This window comes from Melanerpes formicivorus, unplaced genomic scaffold (assembly GCF_026170545.1).
Source record: "Melanerpes formicivorus ecotype bairdi unplaced genomic scaffold, bMelFor1.0.p_v2 SCAF_136, whole genome shotgun sequence".
In the NCBI taxonomy this organism is placed as follows: Eukaryota; Metazoa; Chordata; class Aves; order Piciformes; family Picidae; genus Melanerpes; species Melanerpes formicivorus.
The window spans coordinates 655,306-676,716 of NW_027142488.1; positions in this window are offsets into that span (position 1 = coordinate 655,306).

The window sequence follows — 21,411 nt, forward strand, 5'->3', positions numbered from 1 at the left end:
TGGGGCATCTACCAATTCTCTGGGCAACCTGGGACAGGGTCTCACACTATCCAACTGTCAATCATTTCTCCCTTCTCTCCAGTCTCAATCTCCCTCTTTTAGTTCAAACCATCACCCCTTGTCCTGTCACAACAGGCTCTGCTCAAAAGGCTGTCCCCAGCTTCCTGCTAGGCCCCCTCAAAACACTGAAAGGCCACCGGAAGGTCTCCCTGGAGCCTCCTCCTCTTCAGGCTGAACAACTCGAATCTCTCATTATTGTTGTGGCTTCCTCTGGCCCTGCTCCAACAGGTCTGTGTTTCTCCTCTGCTGGGGACTCCAGCACTGTCCCCAGCACTGCAGCTGGGATCTCAGCAGAGCAAAAGGACAGGATCCCCTTCCTCCACCTGGTTAGAAAAGACCTTAAGATCATCAAGACCACCCACAGCCTAACATCTTCCTGTACACAACTGCTGGAATAGAATCATAGAATTGAATCACCTCCACCTTTTTACCCACCAACACCCCAAGGTGGCTGTTCTCCAGCCCTTCAACCCCCAGCCTGGGTTGATATCTGGTTGCCCCAACCCAGATGTAGGTAGGACCTTGGACTCGGTCTTACTGAACCTCATGATGCCCACACACCCCCACAATCTTTAGTCTTTCCTTTCTCTTTTATCCTCTTGTTAAAATTAATTGAAGTTAAGTGTCTGCTCACAATTAAATCTATGTGAAGCCTGAAATCATGAGGCACTGGACAGTTTATCTTTCTTCTGCTTCCCCTCACTGCTCAGCACCAGGGCTACACATCTGCCTTTGTCCTCCTCTGGTTCCTGAGGCGTTTCCTGCCTCCTGCCTCCTTTTGTGTTCTTCTCTACTTTTATTGCTGCTTTCTGGTTTCCTCCTTAGAGCTGGGAGTTTGCTCCTTTGTATTCACCCTGGGTAATTTGTCCTTATTTCCAGTTTTCTGGAGGACTCTTTTCATTTCTCCATGTCTTCAGAGAGCCGAGGCGCAGCCTGAAGAGTGTCTTTCCTTTTCACCAGGAGGTTGTTTTTGTGCCTTTCTGGTTCTGCTGCTCTTCGCTTCACCTTGAAAGTCCTCCCAGGAGACCCTGGTGTTAATTCTCTGATTCCCCTCCAGCCTGCTTGCTTGAGCTCTGTTATCATCATCCTGTCGATCTCCTTCCTTCCTTTCTCCACAATCACAGCTCCTCCATTTTCCATTGTTTTAAGGCCATTGTCATCCAAATGACTTTCCACTGTCGGCATTTCCAGCAGCTTTTCTTTTGGTAGATATCAGTTCTAGCTCCAACAGACCTTTGCTGATTTCATTTAACTGAGATAAATCAACCTAAGTTCAGAAAGCTGAACACAAACATGGGGGAATCACCCACCTGAGATTAAAGAGTGGGTGACACCACCAAATCTAGCCACCCTGAAAAGCTGTTGGCCACCAGGCCAATGGAGCCAGGAGAGGTTGGGAATGGAATAAAATTGTAGAATCATAGAACTGTTGAGGTTGGAAGACACCTCTGAGAAACCTAGAGCTTGCATCCCACCACTCCAGCTAAGCTTTCCCAACTCCACCCAATCAACAATCATTTTCACTCCCTGAGTCATCTGGAGGTGTTTCAAAGCTATAGAGGTGTGGTGCTGAGGGACATATAGGACCTTGGACTCAGCCTTATTGAACCTCATGATGCCCACATGACAAGGTGACCAATGTGAACTGGCAGTGCTGGGTTAAAAGCTGGACTTGAGGATCTTCGAGGTCTTTTATAAACACAATAGGTCTATGATTCTATGACTGCTTCCCTGCTTCCAGCCCTTCATGCTCTCTGGAAGTGTTTAATAGTTTAAAGGTATTTACATCACTCCTATAAACTCATCCTCACCTCATACCAAACCCACTTATTTTTTCCCCTCTCAAAATATGCTCTGTGGTTAAAGGTTCCACTCGGGAAATCACAATCACAATTGTTTGGTTTGGAAAAGACCTCTAAGATCATCAAGTCCAACCATCAACCCAACACCACCATGGCCATTAAACCATGTCCCCAAGTGCCATGTCCACAGGTTTCTTGAACACCTTCAGGGATGGTGATTCCACCACCTCATCTGGGCAGCCTGTTTCATTGCCTGAGCACTCTTGCAGGAAAGAAATTGTTCCTCATGTCCAACCTAAACATGCCCTGGGGAAATTTCAGGCCATTTCATAGTATCATAGTATCACAGTATCATAGTATATTTCCTCTCATTCTTTCACCAAATATTAGGAAGAAGACATCAATCCCCCTCCCTGGCTCCAACCTCCATTCAGGGAGATGTTTAGAGCCCAAAAGTCTCCCCTCAGCCTCCTTTCTCCAGATTAGATAACCCCAGTTCCCTCAGATGCTCCTCACTAGAGCTGTCCTCCAGACCCTTACCACCTTTGTTGCTCTTCTCTGGAAGAAGTCATCCAGCAGAAGTAGTCAGAATGACCTGCAGATGTTCTTAGCCCCCACTTACTGGATTTCAAAGCAGCCTCTCAGTCAGCTTAGTTCAGATTGGGCTCTCAGAAAGAAGCAGACTCCAGCAGCCCAAAGCAGAGTGTCACCTGCTACCAGGAGAACAGCCCCTGCATCCAGAAGCAGGTTGCCAGGATGCCTTTTCCCTTTGCTCTGTGGGGATCTACAGCCTTGCCTGCCTGAAGGCATGTTCCTCTGGCAGCTGGCTCTGAAGGACCTCAAAGTCTCACTTGCTTTCAAGCACCAAATGTGCTTTAAGACCTCTCCCTCTGGGGTACAGAGGAGCTGAAAATGAGAATAAGACTCATTTTGTTCTGGCATTAATGCTGCCTGACACGAAATCTTTACTGCACCAGTTGGCAATGTCAAGGACACCATAGTATCCTCAGACTGAATGATGAACTTCTCCAGCATGGAGCCTGTCCACTGGCTCCTGAACATCCTGAACATAAATCATCTGCTTTCTCTACAGATCAAGGTGCCTGCCAGAAATAGCCCTTTCTGTAGGGTTCTGTGAGGTGATGCTGATGACATACATCACGTCCCTGCTGCTGGGGCATCTGCCTAACAAGGCTTTGTCCTAACACTGATTACTCATTTTCTGCCCCAGCTCCAGCAGACCCTCAGCTCTGGATCAACCAACTTCCCCACTGCCAGAAATTCACCGGGAGCATGGGACACTAGGGAAAAAACTCCATAAGGTCTGTGCAAGAGCAACAACCAGACCTGCAAACCCTCCTGAGGGCTCAGCTTCCCTCCTCCACAAAGACATCATTTCTGTAAGGAGAGACTTGGCAACTAGAAAAGGAATGATCCCATCCTCATTGCCACTGCTCTTATGTCCATCAAAAACAATGAGGCCAGCAAGTCAAGAGAGGTTCTCCTCCCTCTTTACCTTGCTGAGGAGACATCTGGAATCGTAGGTCCAGTTCTGGGTTCTCCAGTTTATGAGAGACAGGGAACTACTGAAGCAAGTCCAGGGGAAGCCACAAAGATGCTGAGGGGCCTGGAGCAGCTCTGTGAGGAAGAAAGGCTGAGAGACCTGGGGCTGTTGAGCCTGGAGAAGAGCAGTCTGAGGGGGGATCTTCTCAGTCCTGATCAGCTGGATGGGGACAGATTCTTTTCAGGTTAGAAATGAGATCTTAATTAAATCTTCCTGTGAATTTTTTATCTCAACACCAGGTGCATCAGCACTCTTCAGGTGGGATGTGAGGCTGGTTCTCCTTACCTGAGAGGAGACCTTCCCAATGCTCAGCAGGATCTAAAGGACCTGTGGGGAGCAAAGAGATGGGACCAGACTCTTGTCACTGTTGCCCAGTGACAGGACAAGGGGCAATGGGCACAAACTGGAACCCAGGAGGTTCCATCTGAGCAGGAGGAGAGATTTCTCTGAAGTGAGGGTGCTGGAGGACTGGAGCAGGCTATTCAGAGAGGTTGTGGAGTCTTCTTATTTGGAGGGATTCCAAAGCCACTTCGACATTTTGATCTTAGACAAGCTGCTGTGGGCACCCCTGTTTTAGCAAGAGGATTGGGCTGGATGATCTCCAGAGGCCTCTTCTAACCCCACCATGCTGGGATTTCTTGAGTCTCTGGTGGTTTTAAATGAAAAGGGAGACTCAGACTAGATAGAAGGGAGAAATTTTTCAACCTCTGGTTGTAAGACTCTGTGCTAGGCTACCCAGAGCTGTGGGAGATGCCCCATCCCTGGAACCATTTCAGGACAGATTTTTGGGGGGCTTTGAGAAACCTGTTGTCATTGCAGATGTCCCTTGTTGACTGGAGGGGGGTTGGAACTGGATGACCTTTAAGGTGCCTTCCAATATAAACCATACTATGTTTCTATGAATGTGTGCTAAGAATAGAATAGAATAGAATAGAATAGAATAGAATAGAATAGAATAGAATAGAATAGAATAGAATAGACCAGACCAGGTTGGAAGAGACCTTCGAGATCATTGAGTCCAACCTATCATCCAACACCACCTAATCAACTAAACCATGGCACTAAGTGCCTCATCCAGTCTCCTACTAAACACCTCCAGTGATGGTGACTCCACCACCTCCCTGGGCAGCACATTCCAATGGCCAATCACTCTTTCTGTGAAGAAGTTCTTGCTAACATCCAGCCTAAACCTCCCCTGGTGCAGCTTGAGACTGTGTCCTCTTGTTCTGGTGCTGGTTGCCTGGGAGAAAAGAGACCAACCCCCACCTGGCTACAACCTCCCTTCAGGTAGTTGTAGATAGCAATAAGGTCTCCCCTGAGCCTCCTCTTCTCCAGGCTAAACAACCCCAGCTCCCTCAGCCTCTCCTCACAGGGCTGTGCTCCAAACCCCTCCCCAGCTTTGTTGCCCTTCTCTGGACACGTTCCAGCAACTCAACATCTTTCCTAAACTGAGCCCAGAACTGGACACAGGACTCATGGTATGGCCTAACCAGTGCTGAGTACAGGGGCAGAATGACCTCCCTGCTCCTGCTAGCCTCACTGTTCCTGATACAGGCCAGGATGCCATTGGCCCTCTTGGCCACCTGGGCACACTGCTGGCTCATGTTTAGCCCACCATCAATAAAATGACAAAACCTCTCCGGTCTCCAGACTGGAATGTGACAGGGATGTGGCTAAGGCCCTGTTCCCGGAGACATTAAAAATCAGACTTGATGTGGCCCTTGGTAGCTTGATCTAGTTGGAGGTGTCCTTGCTGACTGCAGGAGTGTTGGACAAGATGACCTTTGAGGGTCCATTCCAACATGATGCCATCTGTGAATCTCTGACTGGCTTACCCTCCTCCTTTCAACAATGTGAAGCTGGCTGCTGTGTCACAGCTGGCTGACAGAAATGAGCATTATCACAACCTTCAGTAGGGCTTTTTGGCTGCAGGGGTAATGGTGGTCCCTAGTAATCAGAGTCACCAAATGATCTATCCCAGGATCATCAAGCCCTTCTGAACCCACCTCTGAAATGAAGATGTCCTGGATTCCCATTTCTTTTTTTTTCCTTTTCTTTATGAAACTGTTACTTAAAAATCTAATTTTGTTTGACAGTGAAACCAAAACAAGCTGATGGAATGAGGCAAAGCCCTTAATTTTTCACACAGCAATTGCCCAGCCAAAGCATATTCCTGATAGATTCTGACATGGGAGGAAGCATCATGGGCTGCAGGGTTACTATTTATGGAAAAGCAATGAATTAATGAGAATAAAATGGGAATATTAGGCTGTGTTTCTGCTTTTTTGCCCCAAATGCTTCATTTATATCATTATGAAGTCTTTAAAAACACAGCTCAGCACTGGCACTACCCAGCTGCTGAAACAAAGCCCACTGAAACGAGAGGCACAGGAATTGTGCATCCTTGCAAAGCAGGTTTTTGCCCCCACAGACACACAGATTGCAGGGCCAGGAGGGGCCATCCAGACCACCTGCTTCAGTCTCCTGTAGAAAGGAGGCTCCTGTAGAAAGGGGGCATAGAGTCAGGACTTCTGCTCTAAAGTTACCATTCCTGGGTGAGCTGTGACACAAACCATCAAACCTCTTGGCTGCTCCTGAGACACTGGCCAGGGAAGAAGAGGTATAATGTGGAGAATCCCTCAACTTACAGAACAGAACAGAACAGAACAGAACAGAACAGAACAGAATAGAATAGAATAGAATAGAATAGAATAGAATAGAATAGAATAGAATAGAATAGAATAGAATAGAATAGACCAAACCAGGTTGGAAGAGACCTCCAAGATCATTGCTTCCAACCCATCATCCAACACCACTTAATCAACTAAACCATGCATCTGAGCACCCCATCTTGCTTCTGAAGACGCTCTCCCTGGGCTGCAATCCCTTGTTGGGCAGTTGAGGGTCACCTGTCCTGGCTGCTCTGCCCCACAGCTGCCACCTCTGCCTTCCTACCCCTCAAGGTAAGGCACAAGCTGTGGCAGTGTCCTTGGTGTGCAGAGGAGCAAGTCTCTGGCAGAGGCTTTCTGCAGCCCAGCCCTTGGCAGGAACTCTCCCCGTCAGCTTCTCCCTGCTATAAGCAGCTCCTGGCTTTGCAAACCTTCCCTGACCTTCAGAAAGGGCCTCATGAACAAAGACTGAGCTGGGAAGTCATAGACCTGACCAGAGTCAGTTCTAGCTCAAACCAGGCTATCATGACACTTCCCCCATCCTGTGGTAATCTCATACTTAAAGTCTTTCTTCAATCTCACTTGAAGAACACCTATGTAAAGCAAAAATAAGTCCTGCTCTCAATAAAAAGGAGAAGCTAAAGGCTTTTTGTAGCAGCACATTGTCTACAATCACAGAGAAATGAACCACAGACCACTGGAGAATCAAGACTTAGAAGTAAAACAATGAGTGCTGCTGGAAGCTAAGGTTAATCTCATGATTTTTTTTTCATTTACTCAGAAAAGGCAAATGAGATGTGCAGCAGACTCTTGTTGCAAGTTTAACGGGATGCACTTGTTGAAGCTGCCTGTGATTGGAGGAGCTCCAGAATCACAGAATCAACAAGGTTGGAAGAGACCTCAAAGATCATCAAGTCCAACCTGTCACCACAGACCTCATGACTAAACCATGGCACCAAGTGCCACATCCAATCCCCTCTTGAACACCTCCAGGGATGGTGACTCCACCACCTCCCTGGGCAGCACATTCCAATGACAAACGACTCTCTCTGTGAAGAACTTTCTCCTCACCTCGAGCCTAAACTTCCCCTGGTGCAGCTTGAGACTGTGTCCTCTTGTTCTGGTGCTGGATGCCTAGGAGAAGAGACCAACTCCCACTTGGCTACAACCACCTTTCAGGTAGTTGTAGGCAGCAATAAGGTCTCCCCTAAGCCTCCTCTTCTCCAGGCTAAACAATCCCAGCTCCCTCAGCCTCTCCTCATAGGGCTTGTGCTCAAGGCCCCTCTCCAGCCTCGTTGCCCTTCTTTGGACATGTTCAAATGTCTCAATGTCCTTCTTAAACTGAGGGGCCCAGAACTGGACACAGTACTCAAGGTGTGGCCTAACCAGTGCTGAAGACTGGTCTCCTACCAGTCATCAACTTTGTACTTGGTGTTAGATAAATTCCACAACACATTTTCCATTGAATCGCAAAATGGTTTGGGTTGGAAGGGATTTTGAGGATGATCCAGTTCCACCCCTGCCCTGCCATGGGCAGAGACACCCATTTCTAGCAATACCTTGTACCCACCATTAGAATCATCTGCAGCTGGCAAGGACTGAGTTGAATAAAAATGATGGCAGCCTCTCACAAAGTCATCACTACACCTGCACCCAGCCTATTAAGCACCAGGCATTTCAAGGTGCAGGTCTCCCACCCAGTCAGTTCAAGGAACAGCAGTGTGAGTGCTGCCTCCAAAGCCCTGGAATTCCCAGATTAAGAGCTGGTTGAATATGTGGTGTCAAGGTGATGGATATGGGAATTCAAACCTATCTACATTTTCACAGAGTACCTGGGTCAGGTCATACAGAAACAAAAGAGAGATAAAATGTCCTCCAACTGTGGAGCTAAATAAAACATGATGATCCAGCAATAAGTGAAAGCTCTGCACAGATTAGAAACTAGATAGGACAAGGGGCAATGGATAGAAACTACAGCACAAGAGGTTCCACCTCAACATGAGGAGGAACTTCTTCACTCTGAGGGTCACAGAGCACTGGAACAGGCTCCCCACAGGGGTTGTGGAGTCTCCTCTGGAAACTTTCAAGAGTCATCTGGGGGTTGGTCTCTTCTCCCAGGCAACCAGCACCAGAACAAGAGGACACAGTCTCAAGCTGCGCCAGGGGAAGTTTAGGCTGGAGGTGAGGAGAAAGTTCTTCACTGAGAGAGTTGTTAGCCATTGGAATGGGCTGCCCAGGGAGGTGGTGGAGTCACCATCACTGAAGGTGTTCAAGAAGGGATTGGACGTGGCACTTGGTGCCATGGTTTAGTCATGGGGTCTGTAGTGACAGGTTGGACTTGATGATCTTTGAGGTCTCTTCCAGCCTTGGTGATTCTGTGATTCTGGATGTGTTCCTCTGCAACCTGTGCTGGATTCTGCTCTGGCAGGGGGGTTGAACTGAATGATCTTCAGAGGTCCCTTTCAAACCCTAACATCCTGTGAGGCTGTGATCCTGTGACTGGAACCTCTAAAGTATTGAGCAATGACCACAGCTTGCAGTGCATCTGTCACTGGTGGCAGCTGTTACATCTTCTAGAAACAGAGGACCTCAAAGTTGTGCATGGTGCAGTCAGCAGGTTCTACAGGCAGCAGTTGCTCCTACACTCAATCTCTTTTTCTCCTCAGAGGATTACTAGCACTGCCTACACTCACCAGATGGTGGTTCAAGCTCTAGTCTCCAAACCCAGCCTGTGTAATCTTCAGCAGCCCCAGTACCACCACACCTGTGCCCTCTGACCCAGGGAGAGACTTTGCTACCCAAGAGACAAGCACAGGGGTGATGCTGGACAAGCCCTTGTGCTCACAAGGGTGAGCACAAGGTGGCCCAGCCTTTCTCAGCCTTTCACAGCAAACACAGACTGAGAAGGAAAAGCTGTGGGTGGGCAAAACCAGGCCCAGAATTTTAATTATTGGAGCTGCACAGCAAGCCCTTTGTAGAGAAGAGAACTTAACCTGAACTCATCAGTCATGGTTCAGTTCCTTGATTCCTAAAACCCTCCTCCTTTATCATGACAAATGGGCCTGTTCTGCCTCCTGTTTCTGGCTTGCTGAAAAGACCACCATTCTCTGCAGTCCTGTGAATAAAGAAACTAAACATTTCAGCACTTTCTAAAAATGTCAGAGGATGTCCAATCTTTTGAAAACAAACTCAATTTCCTTACTAATTTTATTTGTCTTCTGTTGAGCTGAATTGTGGATCATACACACACACACACGCACACAGAGCTAAAGGGATGAAAACCCAGGGTGGCCTTTTCAAACTGAAATGCCTGTCCAACTGTCCTGATTTGAGATCCACGTTTGCACAGCAGGGAGAGGGTGCTGGGGAGAGTCCCTGACAAGGGCTGGGCTGCAGAAAGCCTCTGTCTGAGACTTGCTCCTCTGCACACAAAAGACATTGCTGCAGCTTGTGCCCCACCTTGGGGGGGAAGGAAGGCAGAGATGACAGCTGCAGGGAGGAAGGGACAGGACAGGTGACCCTCAACTGCCCAACAAGGGATTGCAGCCCATGGATGGCATCTTCAGGAGAAAGCTGAGGGATCCCCAGAGCCAAGCTGCTTCTTCCCTGGCCAGTGTCCTAGCAGGACTCCATCCCTTCTGCCTTCCATCCATACCCATCTGCTCCTGAATCCAGTTCCAGAATCCAGCTCGTGAATTCAATTTCCATTGCTATTGAGTCCAGTCTAGGACTTGCCCAGTGCCTGCCCCCAGCATCAGTGCTGTCAATGGTGCCATGATTCCCATCAGGGCTTGTGTTGGCTCTTGGTTTGTGTCTCTGTTCTATGGGATTGTTTCTTCCCATCCCAACTGGTTGAGTTTCTTTCCCACCCCATCAGTGCCTCTCCCTTCTGCCTTTCTCTTCCCTTTGGGCAGGCAGAGGATGTTGTGGAGAGCCTCTAGCATTTTTCTGGTAGCCAGCCCAGCCCTGACCTTTGACATTTACCAGAATTGAAAAACACAGGACTGACAGTTCCTCCTTCCCAGACCACTGCTGTCCACCCTTTTCCTTCACAATTTCCTCTAGCCTCAGGCAGAAGAAGGGAACTGAAGCGTTCTCATGTGAGTCAGCTCTTGCCGGAAAGTGGAACCCAGAGGAGAAGACACAGTGGTGCAGAGCAGACTTTGTAGAACAAATTGTTAACAACAAAATAATCACTGTTTGCAGAGCTCTGAGTAGCGAGGGAGTTGTGTTGCTGCTCTCATTAATATCCCATTCACACCATGGGCTGTGGCACCCCAAGGAAACCACCCTTAAAGTGACAGCGGAAATCAGAGCCATGCCATGACCTCATGGGTGAAAACAGCTATCTGGTGCTGCTCAGAACTGGACCTGCCAGGCATGGACCTGTTGGAACAAGTCCAGAGGAGGCCACAGCAATGATGGGAGAGCTGGAGACACTCTGTCGGGAGGCTACGCTGAGAGAATTGGGGTTGTTCAGTCTGGAGAAGAGAAGGCTCCAGGCAGACCTTCTGGTGGCTTTTCAGTGCTTAAAGGGGCAATCAGCAAGAACTAGCCAGAATCCTGGAGAAGTACTCATTATGGCCCTGGAGAAGAACTACTTAGGGTCCAGGAAAAGAATCATAGAATTGTGAGGGTTGGAAGGAACCTCAAGGATCATCTAGTTCCAACCCCCCTGCCATGGGCAGGGACACCCCACACTAGATCAGGTTGCTCAGAGCCACATCCAGCCTGGCCTTAAAAACCTTCAGGGCCAGAATCCTGGAGAAGGACTAGTCAGGGTTCTGGAGAAGAGCTAACCATGGTCCTGCAGAAGAGCTCACCATGGTGCTGCATAAAAACAAACCCACGGCCCTGCAGAAGACCCAGCCATGGTCCTAGCTAAATAACAACAAGGCAGGAGAGTGTCCTAACTCTCAGCTGTGCTCTTGGTTGTGTTCTGAAAGGTGACTGCTGGACATTCTGGTCTTTGGAAGGTTCTTCCACAGAAGAGAGAAGGTTCAAGTGTTGTTTTCCTGCCTGTTTGCTGAGCAGGGGTTAACACAGCAGCTGCTTTCTTGGAGCTTCCTTGGTTCCAGCTCCTGCTCATCACTTTTTGTTCCATCTGCCTGGCTCAGATGAGCCAGCTCTTCACTACCTGTGGTTTTCTTCCTGCAAAGGCACCTCCAGACTGTAATCAAGGCTACTCCTAATTGTCCTGCTGATGAACTAAACAGATTAAACTCTTTAAATCTCTCTGGGTGAAGAACTTCCTCTAATGGCCATATTATTTCTGTAGCACTTCTCTGCCCTCTCTCTAATTTGTTAAAGGTTTTTTAAAGCAGAAATGTCAGGCTGGGTGTTTCTGCAGCAAATCTGCACTGCCCCCACACAATCTCACCCACCCTGACCTCGCTTGCTACTGTCACCCAGTTTGGGTGGCCGGCAAAGATCATCCAGCCCACAGGTCATTAGGGACAGTGTTCATTAGCATCATAGCTGAGCTGTGGCCACTTCAGTTCATGGAGGTCTGAGATTTTAACCTCAGCATGGTGGGGCTTGGAAGGGACATCCAGAGATCATTCACTCCAACCCCCCTGCTAAAGCAGGGGCACCCGCAGCAGCTTGTCCAGCATCACAATGTTCATCCAGGTTTGGAAGCTCTCTAGAGAAAGAGACTCCACAACCTCTCTGTGCAGCCTGCTCCAGGGCTCCAGCACCCTCACACCAAACAAATTTATCCTCCTGTTCAGATGCAACTTTCTTTGTGCCCATTGCCCCTTTTTCTGTCACTGGGGCATCACTGGGAAGAGTTTGACCCCATCTTCTTGCCCTCAACAGGTCCTTTAGCTCTTGCTGAGCATTGATCAGATCCCCTCTCAGGCTGTTCTTCTCCAGTATCAGCCTTTCCTCCTCACAGAGATTCTCCAGGCCCCTCAGCATCTTCATATCCTCCCCTGGACTCTCTCCAGTCTCTCTTGAGCTGGGGAGCCCAGAACTGGATGTTTCCTACCAGCAAGAAGCCCAGGTGTGCAGTCTCCAGACATTTATCATTCTCCTTTTGACTACCAAGAATATGCTTGTGACTGTCCTAGGACTGACCACCTGGATACATGGATAGCACAAGGTCATCTCAGTCAAGCCTGTATCTTTTTTCCAGTTCTGTCAAAAATAAGCCCCAAAGCAAACAAACAAAAATAACCCCCTCCAAGCAACAGCACAATGAAATTACCTGTGGGTGAGGAAACTTGGTTGTCTCAGGAAAGCTGTGAATTCATATTTCAATCTTTGCTACCAGCTCTTGATGAGACTGAGCTCTAAGTTTCCAAACTCCATGCAGCTTCACTGGTGGTTTGGCTGCTGAGAACAATGTCAGTGCATTTATCAGTGAAAATGTTCCATCAGTTTGGTTGGGTTTTAATAAAGGTTTGGTTTAGAGGCTGCTTATCCAGAGAGGCTCCAGCTCACACTGAACACTGCAATGCAAGGGGGAGATTAAGCAGATGCTTTTGAAGTCCAGGAGAAGCTCAGGCTGATGGAAAGCACCCAGGGACCATCAGTAGCCAAGCCTGTGTGTCATCTCCTAAGCCACATCATGTGTGGCCTTATATGGAAAGGTAAAATTAACTTCTCCATGGACTTCAGTGTGTGGAGATCACACATCTTGCATGGCTAACCAAATACTGTGAGAGTCTTCTAAGTGTTGTATGTGATGAGTAGAGCACATCAACTACAGTGATAGAGACAGCCAAGAACACATCACAAGCTTGATTCTGCCCCAAGGAGCAAGGCAGGGAGAAGTGTGCCATCCCAGGGTGCTCTGTGCCATCCCAGAGAATGGAAAAGCAAGGAATAGAAGGAGGAGAAAGAGAATGGGCACAGGCACACTGAAAGGCAACAGGGACAGAGGCAAATCCAGCCTTGGAAAACCTCTCTGACAGGAGGAAGCAAAAGAGAAACAGTACTGATATCTCTTGGGATACCAAGGCAGAGCAGAACTGCTTCTCTTTCAAGGACCTTCCCTTTAAAGGTGCTTTCCCACCCAAACCATTCCTGTTCTTAATACCCAGCTTCTCATGGTTCCTTGCCTCACCAGGTGAAACCTCTCTGGTTTCTTACCTCTTAACGTGATGTGCTTAAGTCACTGTTGGAAATCTCAACCTAGCATCCCACAGCAACCTCAGTGGTTCCACTTGAGGAGCAATCTAATACCATTTCACCTATCACAGCCTTTGCTATCCCACACACCAGGCCATACCTCCCTCAGTGGCAAACCAATTTCCCTCTGGAAATGTTATGAAGTGCTCTTCAGAATCATAGAATCATTTAGGTTGAAAAAAGACCTGCAGGATCAGTAAGTCCAACCATTAACCCAGCACTGCCAGGTCACCACTAAACCATGTCCCTCAGCACCATATCTACATTGCTTTGAAACCCCTACAGGGATGGGGACCCAATCACTACCCTGGGCAGCCTGGCCTAGGCCTTGAGAAACCCTTTTGGGGAAGAAATTGCTCCTTATGTCCAACCTCCCATGGTGCAGCTTGAAACTGCATTGTAAATCTACTGCATCTCCTATGCTGGAAAACCAGTTGGGTGAAGATCTCCACCCAGTAACCATGCTCAGGTACGGATAGGGGAGGGTACAGAACATGAATTCACAACCTGAGTTCAACAGAGCATGCTATGGGACCTGGGGTTTCTTAGCCTGGAGAAAAGGAGGCTGAGGGGAGACCACTTGGCTCTCTACAACTCCCTGAAAGGAGGTTGAAGTCAAGTGGGGTCAGACTCTTCTCCTAAAGAAATAATGACAGGACAAGAGGAAATGACCTCAAGTTGCATGAGGGGAAGTTTAGTTTGGACATGAGGAGCACTTTCTTCCCCTTGAGGGTTGTCAAGGTCTGGCTCAGGCTGCCCAGGGCAATGGTGGAGTCCCCATCCCTGGAAGAGCTTCAAAGCCATGGAGATGTGGTGCTGAGGAACATGGTTTGGTGGTGCCCTGGCAGTGCTGGGTTGATGGTTTAACTTGACCTTAAAGGAATATTCACACCCAAATCATTCTGTGACTCCATGCAGAGTGTTAATGCACATCTGCAATTAGAGCTGCCTCCGTGCAGCAGTTTCTTGGCATCTTCCTCTTCCATCATCCTCAGACATCCCTTCCTAGTATCATTGACAGCCAGTTATCTTCAGGACCATTACAGCTGCTGCACTGGGAGGCAGATAACACAATCACTCTGCCTATGCTGTCTCCAGGGGAGGTGGAATAGCTTCTCCTGGCAGTTGCTGGAGAATTGATTAGAGCTCGGCTCATTAGCTCAATGGCAATCAATGACTCCAAACACCCCTGCCATCACTCCTGCACATCACAACTGCATTGTAAACACCCTTATGACAGATTGGCTTGGTACCTTCACATCATGATGTTCCACAGAGGAGAGAGGAGATTGGAAGGGTTGAGGTGTTAAGGAGGAGATGCAGAGAAGCAGATATGAGGTCAGCAGATCACAAAACCAGAATTGCTTCAGCTGGAAAACACCTCTAAGTTCATCAAGTCCAACACCAACCCAACACCACCATGGCCATTAAACCATGCCCCAAAGTGCCACGTCCTCGTGTGTCTCAAACAGCAGATATAATAACAATAATGAGGTCAGCAAATAATGGAGATGCTCACCACCTTTCACATGGAAACTCATTGCTGGCCCAGCTCTAACAAGTCCTGCAAGTGCTGGTGCATGCTTCTGCTCACTGCCATCTTGTGTGGCAAAGGAAGTTCATCTTGCTAATGGAGGAGAGCATTCATAACACATGCCTTTGGCACAACTTTAGAACCATAGAATGGTCCAGGCTGAAAGGGACCTCCAAAGGTCATAGAATCATAGAATCAACCAGGTTGGAAAAGACCTCAGAGATCATCAAGTCCAACCTATTACCTAGCACCTCATGACAACTAAACTTCAAGTGCCACATCCAATCCTTTTCTGAACACCTCCAGGGACGGTGACTTCACCACCTGTCATCTAGTCCGACCTCCCCACAGTCAGCAGGGACATCCCCAACTCCTTGAATGGTGCTGAGAAACATGGTCCACAGATTCAGGCAATTCACATTGATTTCCAGCATGGTCAGGGATGGAAGGGACCTCTGGAGATCATCCAGTCCAACTTCCCTGCTAAAGCAGGGTCACCCACAACAACTTGCCCTGGATCACAATGCCCAGGTGCGATTCCATTCCACTCTCAGAATGGTAATGGGTTGAAAGGGGCCTTTAAGGCCATCAAGTCCAACCTCCCTGCTGGCTCACCTACAGAAGGTACCACAGGTCCATTCTATTCCACTCCATTGCATTTGTGCAGGTGGAGCTGTGCCACCTTCACAGCAGGTCAAGGGTGTTGTCCAGAGAGTGGTGGTGGCTCAGGAGGAAGATGAGGAGTACACGACCTGGTGTAAGGGAGGATGATGGGACAAGCTGAGGGGGAGAATTTTGTCAAAAGAGATGAACCCAAAGGCCATGTGGACATGGCACCTGGGGACATGGTTTAATGGCCACAGTGATGTTAGGTTGATGGCTGGACTTGATGATCTTAGAGGTCTTTTCCAACTGAAACGATTCTGTGCCAACCCCTGGTCCCAAAACAAAGAGTATCAAAGCCAGAAGGTCTGAAGAACAAGGGCACCAATACTTCTGGGACAGTTTGGAAGCCAAACTGTGCCTTATTGATTAATTAAATAAATAACTGAATGAGATTTCTGTGTGGCTGGAGCATGGCTGTACCTTCATACTAAAGGCTTAATGAGAACAGTTTCTGTGGGCTTCCACTGATGAGTGCGAGCTGGGCCCAGGGAATGAGGCTGTTAATGAACCTCTGAGCTCTGTGTGATAATTGGGTAAGAGACACAGGGAAGGAGCTGCTGCTGGGAACTGTTCAACAACAAACTGCTCTCAAAGGAGTGAGAAAAACCCTGCCGGAGACCAGATCTTGGGTTAATGCCTTTCTAAGTGACACCACTGATAAAGTCTCACAAACCTTGAACCTTGCCCAGACCTTTAGCCCTTCTAACTATAAAACACTAATTACATCGAAAGGAAACAGAGGGACAAAGACCTTGGTGAAGGAGAGGCTCAGCTATCTGATGCATCATTCATCTCTACATTTACATGAGAAAGAGCAAACAAGAGGCACCAAGTGAATGAGGCTTTGTCTTTTCCAGCTGAATTAATCCTGCTGTGGCAGCAGGGGCTCTTCGAAGGGACCCAGCAGCCTCCCTGCAGCTTGATGAGCCCTTGATAAAGTGCTTGATAAAGGACTGGATTTGTCTGGTGCCGGCTGATTAACTGCCCAGTAAGCAGCTGATAGATTGTGAGCAGTAGAACTGGAAACAACCCAGAAGTCACTACCCGTGAAAGCAAGAGAGGCCCTTTCTTGTCACCAAAAAATTCATCACAGAACAAGGACATTGCAAACACTCACAGAATCCCAGCATGGTGAGGGCTGGAAGGGACCCCTGGAGATCATCCAGTCCCCCCCTCCCCACTGATACAGAAGGACATCCTCAGCAGCTTGCCCAGGATCACAATGGCCAGCTGGTTTTGGAATCTCTCCAGAGGAGATTCCACAACCTCTCTGGGCAGCCTGCTCCAGGGCTCCAGAACGCTCGCTGTAAAGGAGTAGTTTCAGATGGAACCTCCTTTCAGTGCTTGTTCCCCCTTGTCCTGCCACTGGGTGCCACCAACTGGCCCCATGCTCTTGCCCCTCACAGGTCCTTTAGTTCTTGCTGCACATTGAGAAGATGCTTTCCAGACTGCTCTTCTGCAGGCTCAACAGCCCCAGGTCTCTCAGCCTTTCCTCCTCACAGAGATGCTCCAGGCCCCTCAGCATCTTCCCAGCCTCCACTGGACTCTCTCCAGTAGTTCTCTGTCTCCCTTGAAGTGGGGAGCCCAGAACTGGATCTAGGATTCCAGAGGTGGCCTGATTGAGGCAGAGTAGGGGGAAAGAAGACCTCCCTTCCACCTGTTGGCCACACTCTTCATGCACCCCAGGAAACCATTGGGCTTCTTGCCCACAAGGGCACATTGATGGCTTATGGGGCACTTGTCCACTAGCACTCTCAGATCTTTCTCTGTGGCTCTTCTTCTCAGCAGGTGACCTTTACTCTATAGATTGAGTCAGTTCTGTGCTGGCTGTTGTGCTGTGCTAGTTGTGACTGAAAAAGCACAGGGTGGAGAGAAGCACAGCAAGAGAAGTGTGAACATGACCTGGAGTGATGCTCTGGCAGAACATGTGTCAAGGCTGGACCAAGAAACAAGGGAGTGCCAGAGGCTCTCCATGAAGCCCTCTGCCTGCCCAAAGGGAAAAGAAGGGAAGAAGGGTGACTGAAGGGCTAGGAAAGAAACTCAACCAGCTGGGATGGGAAGAAGAACAATCCCATGGAACAGACACACAGAGACACAAACCAAGAGCCAACCCAAGCCCTGATGGCAATGACAGCACCATTGGCACCACTGATGCTGGGGGCAGGCACTGGGCAAGTCCCAGAGTGGACTCAGCAGCAGATGGGAACTGGATTAAGGAGCTGAATTCTGGAACTGGATACAGGAATGCTCAAAACCAGACGGAAGGCAGGAGAGAGTCCTCCTGGGACACTGGCCAGGGAAGAAACTTGGCCCTGATGATCCCTCAGTTTGCTCCTGGAGATGCCATCCATAGGCTGCAATCCCTTGTTAGGCATCTGAGGGTCACCTGTCCTTGCTGCTCCTCCCCAAAGGTGCCACCTCTGCCTTTGTATACCCCAAGGTGGGGCACAAGCTGTGGCAGTGCCCTTGGTGTGCAGAGGAGCAAGTCTCAGGCAGAGTCTTTCTGCAGCCCAGCCCTTGTCAGGAACACTCCTCACCAGGTTGTGCCCCTCCTCTGGAGCAAAAGACAAGGCAAATGTTAACAACCTGAGTTTCGCCACCTTTCAGCCACAATGGCATTTGCTGTGCCTTTCGGCTAGATGAGGGAGCACGCTCTGGTAGATTAAAGGTTGTAACTCTATAGCAATAAAATGTTCCAAGACAGCAGAGACATTTTTGGCACCACCTGCTGTCACACTGTTCTTCAAAGGTCACTGAATCACCGCAGCAGCAGCAGATTCCTGACACGCAGAAGAGGCACCAGCAGCTCCAGAGGCTTCCAAGTGAAAGTACCATGGGGCAGGAGAGGGGAGAAGTAGCCTTTCAGAGTTTGTTACAGCCTTTATTCATCTATCTGCCAACCATAAGGCATCAATATGTCCTCATGGCGAAGCAGGCCAATGGTCTCCTGCGGTGCATGGGGAAGAATGTGGTCAGCAGTTCAAGGGAGGCTCTCCTACCCCTCTAGTCTGACCTGGTGAGGCCACAGCTGGAGTTCTGGGGCTGGTTCTGGGCTCCCCAGTTCAAGTTATACAGGGAAATACTGGAGAGAGTCCAGTGGAGGCAACAAAGATGCTGAGGGGCCTGGGAATCTCTGTGAGAAGGAAAGGCTGAGAGACCTGGGGCTGTTGAACTCGGAGAAGAGCAGCCCAAGAGGGGATCTGCTCAATGCTCAGCAAGAGCTAAAGGACCTGTGATGGGGCAAGAGGATGTGGCCAGACTCTTGTCAGTGGTGCGCCAGTGACAGGACAAGGAGCGCTTGGCACAAACTGGAACCCAGGTTGCTCCATCTGAACAGGAGGTTAAACTTATTTCTTGTGAGGGTGCTGGAGGCCTGGAGCAGGCTGCCCAGAGAGGTTCTGGAGTCTGGAGAGATTCCAAACCCAGCTGGTCACTGTGACTTTGGGCAAGCTGCTGTGGGTGTCCCTGCTTTAGCAGGGGGATTGGACTGGTTGATCTCCAGAAGCCCTTTCCCACCCCTACCCTGCTGGGACCATAAACTCAGTTTGGTCAGTGAGTCCTGTATCAATGCTAATCTTTTTCATACTCAACATATACCTAGAGTTCCATTTGAAAGATTACAAATAATAGACCAAGTCTGCAAAACTTCACACACATCAGTGCCTCAATGCAAATCCTGTTAGGAAATGATCACCACCACACAAAGGATCCCTGCATCTTTGCCTCCCAAGCTTTGCAGAGCCACTTCCTAGGTTGCAGCTCTCCTCCCCTCTATCTTATGCTGCTCTTCTCGTTCCTCTGTCAGCTGCACAAACCCCAGCATTTATTCAGTCTCCCTTGCAGCCAAACCTTTTCCTTTCCTCCCCATTCTTTAGGTAATTCCTCACTGCTTCACTGCAGAGGCGATTTTCACAGAAGTTATGAGTTCTCCTGCACCATTCATCTCCCATGGAGGAAAGCTCTGCTCAAAAGATGGGTACAGGTGATCTGTGGGCTGTGGTGCTAGAGCAAACAAAAGCCTGACAAAGAACACCATAAATAGTCCACAGTGTGACCATGAAAAAGAACAACAAGTTTGAAAAATGAACTTTTCCATCATGACTTAAAGGCTGGAGCAGGCTGCCCAGAGAGGTTATAGAATCTCCTTCTCTGGAGATACTCCAAAGCCACCTGCACATTGTGATCTTGAGCAAGCTGCTATGGGTGCTCCTGCTTTAGCAGGGCAGTTGGACTAGGTGGTTTCTCTCCTGAAAAGCAAATCTGCTGCAGGGAAACTTTCTCAAATGAATGCTCTAGAGAAGCCACTCTCTAGGGGTGAATAGCAGACTTAGGAAGGTGTGTCATGGTGACAGAGATGATATGGTCACATTTATTTCCTCCCTCTATGCCCTGGATAATGTTGTCTCTTACCCTTGTTGAGAATTTCATAGACTCATAGAATAGTTTGGGTTGGAAGGGAACTTAAAGGTCATCCAGTTTCAATGCCCTGCCATGGGCAGGGACCCATCCCACCAGACCAGGTTGCTCAAGGCCTCATCCAACCTGGCCTTGAACACCTCCAGGGAGGGGACATCCACAACCTCCCTGGGCAACCTGTACCTGTGTCTCACCACCCTCACTGCAAAAAATTTCCTCCTAATCTCCAGTCTAACTTTCACATTCCCCAACCTCTGAGACAGCACTGTAATGAAGAACAAGACCATGGGGCAAAATCCAGGAATTCTTAGTTTCAAACATGTCAACAGCAACAAATCTGGTGAAGGGTTTGGAGCAAAAGCCCTATGAGGAGAGGTTGAGAGAGTTGAGGTGGCTTAGCCTGGAGAGGAGGAAGCTCAGAGGAGACCTTATTGCTCTCTACAACTACCTGAAGGGAGGTTGTAGCCAGGAGGGGGTTGATCTCTTCTCTCAGGCAACCAGCACCAGAACAAGAGGATACAGTCTCAAGCTGTTCCAGGGGAGGTTTAGGCTGGATGTTAGGAAGAAGTTCTTCACAGCAAGAGTGATTGGCTATTGGAATGCGCTGCCCAGGGAGGTGGTGGAGTTGCCATCACTGGAGGTGTTTAGGAAGAGACTGAATGAAGCACTTGGTGCCATGGTTTAGTTGATGAGGTGGTGTTGGATAATGGGGTGGACGCGATGATCTTGAAGGTCTCTTCCAACCTGGTTAATTCTATTCTATTCTATTCTATTCTATTCTATTCTATTCTATTCTATTCTATTCTATTCTATTCTATTCTATTCCATCCCATCCCATCCCATCCCATCCCATCCCATCCCATCCCATCCCATCCCATCCCATTCCATTCCATTCCATTCCATTCCATTCCATTCCATTCCATTCCATTCATCACCATGATTTAGAAATTATTCTGACGATCTCCTTGGCCAGAGCAGCCCAAGTTCTACTTGCTCAGTGTAAATGACAGTAACTCTCTGACCACCCCCTAATCCCTCTTTCCAATGAAGGCACAAGTGGAAAGCAAAAGGAACGTCTGGAAAATTTTACAGGCAACAAGACAACATGTTCATAGACCTCTTTGGAAAGCCAGGACTGATCTGTCCTCATGCCCACTGAGGATGTTCAATCCAGGGTTCAATCATCTTCCCAGATGACTTCTGGAGCCTTTGCCCTTCCCCATCTCATGTCCTCCCCTCAGAGGACATTATAGAATCATTTTGGTTAGAAGAGACCTTGAAGAGAGTCCAACTGTTAACACAACAGTACCAGCTCACCACCAAACCAGGTCCATCTCCACAGCTTTGAAACCCATTCAGGGATAGGGACTCCACCACTACCCTGGGCAGCTGGGACCAGGCCTTGACAACTGAGCAAATTCATAAAACCATAGAACTGTTGAGGTTGCAAGAGACCTTTGAGTTCATCAAGTCCAGACACTCATCTAGAGCTCACAATCCCACCACTACTGCTAAGCCACTGCCAATAAACCATGTCTCTCAGCACCACATCTATGTGTCTTT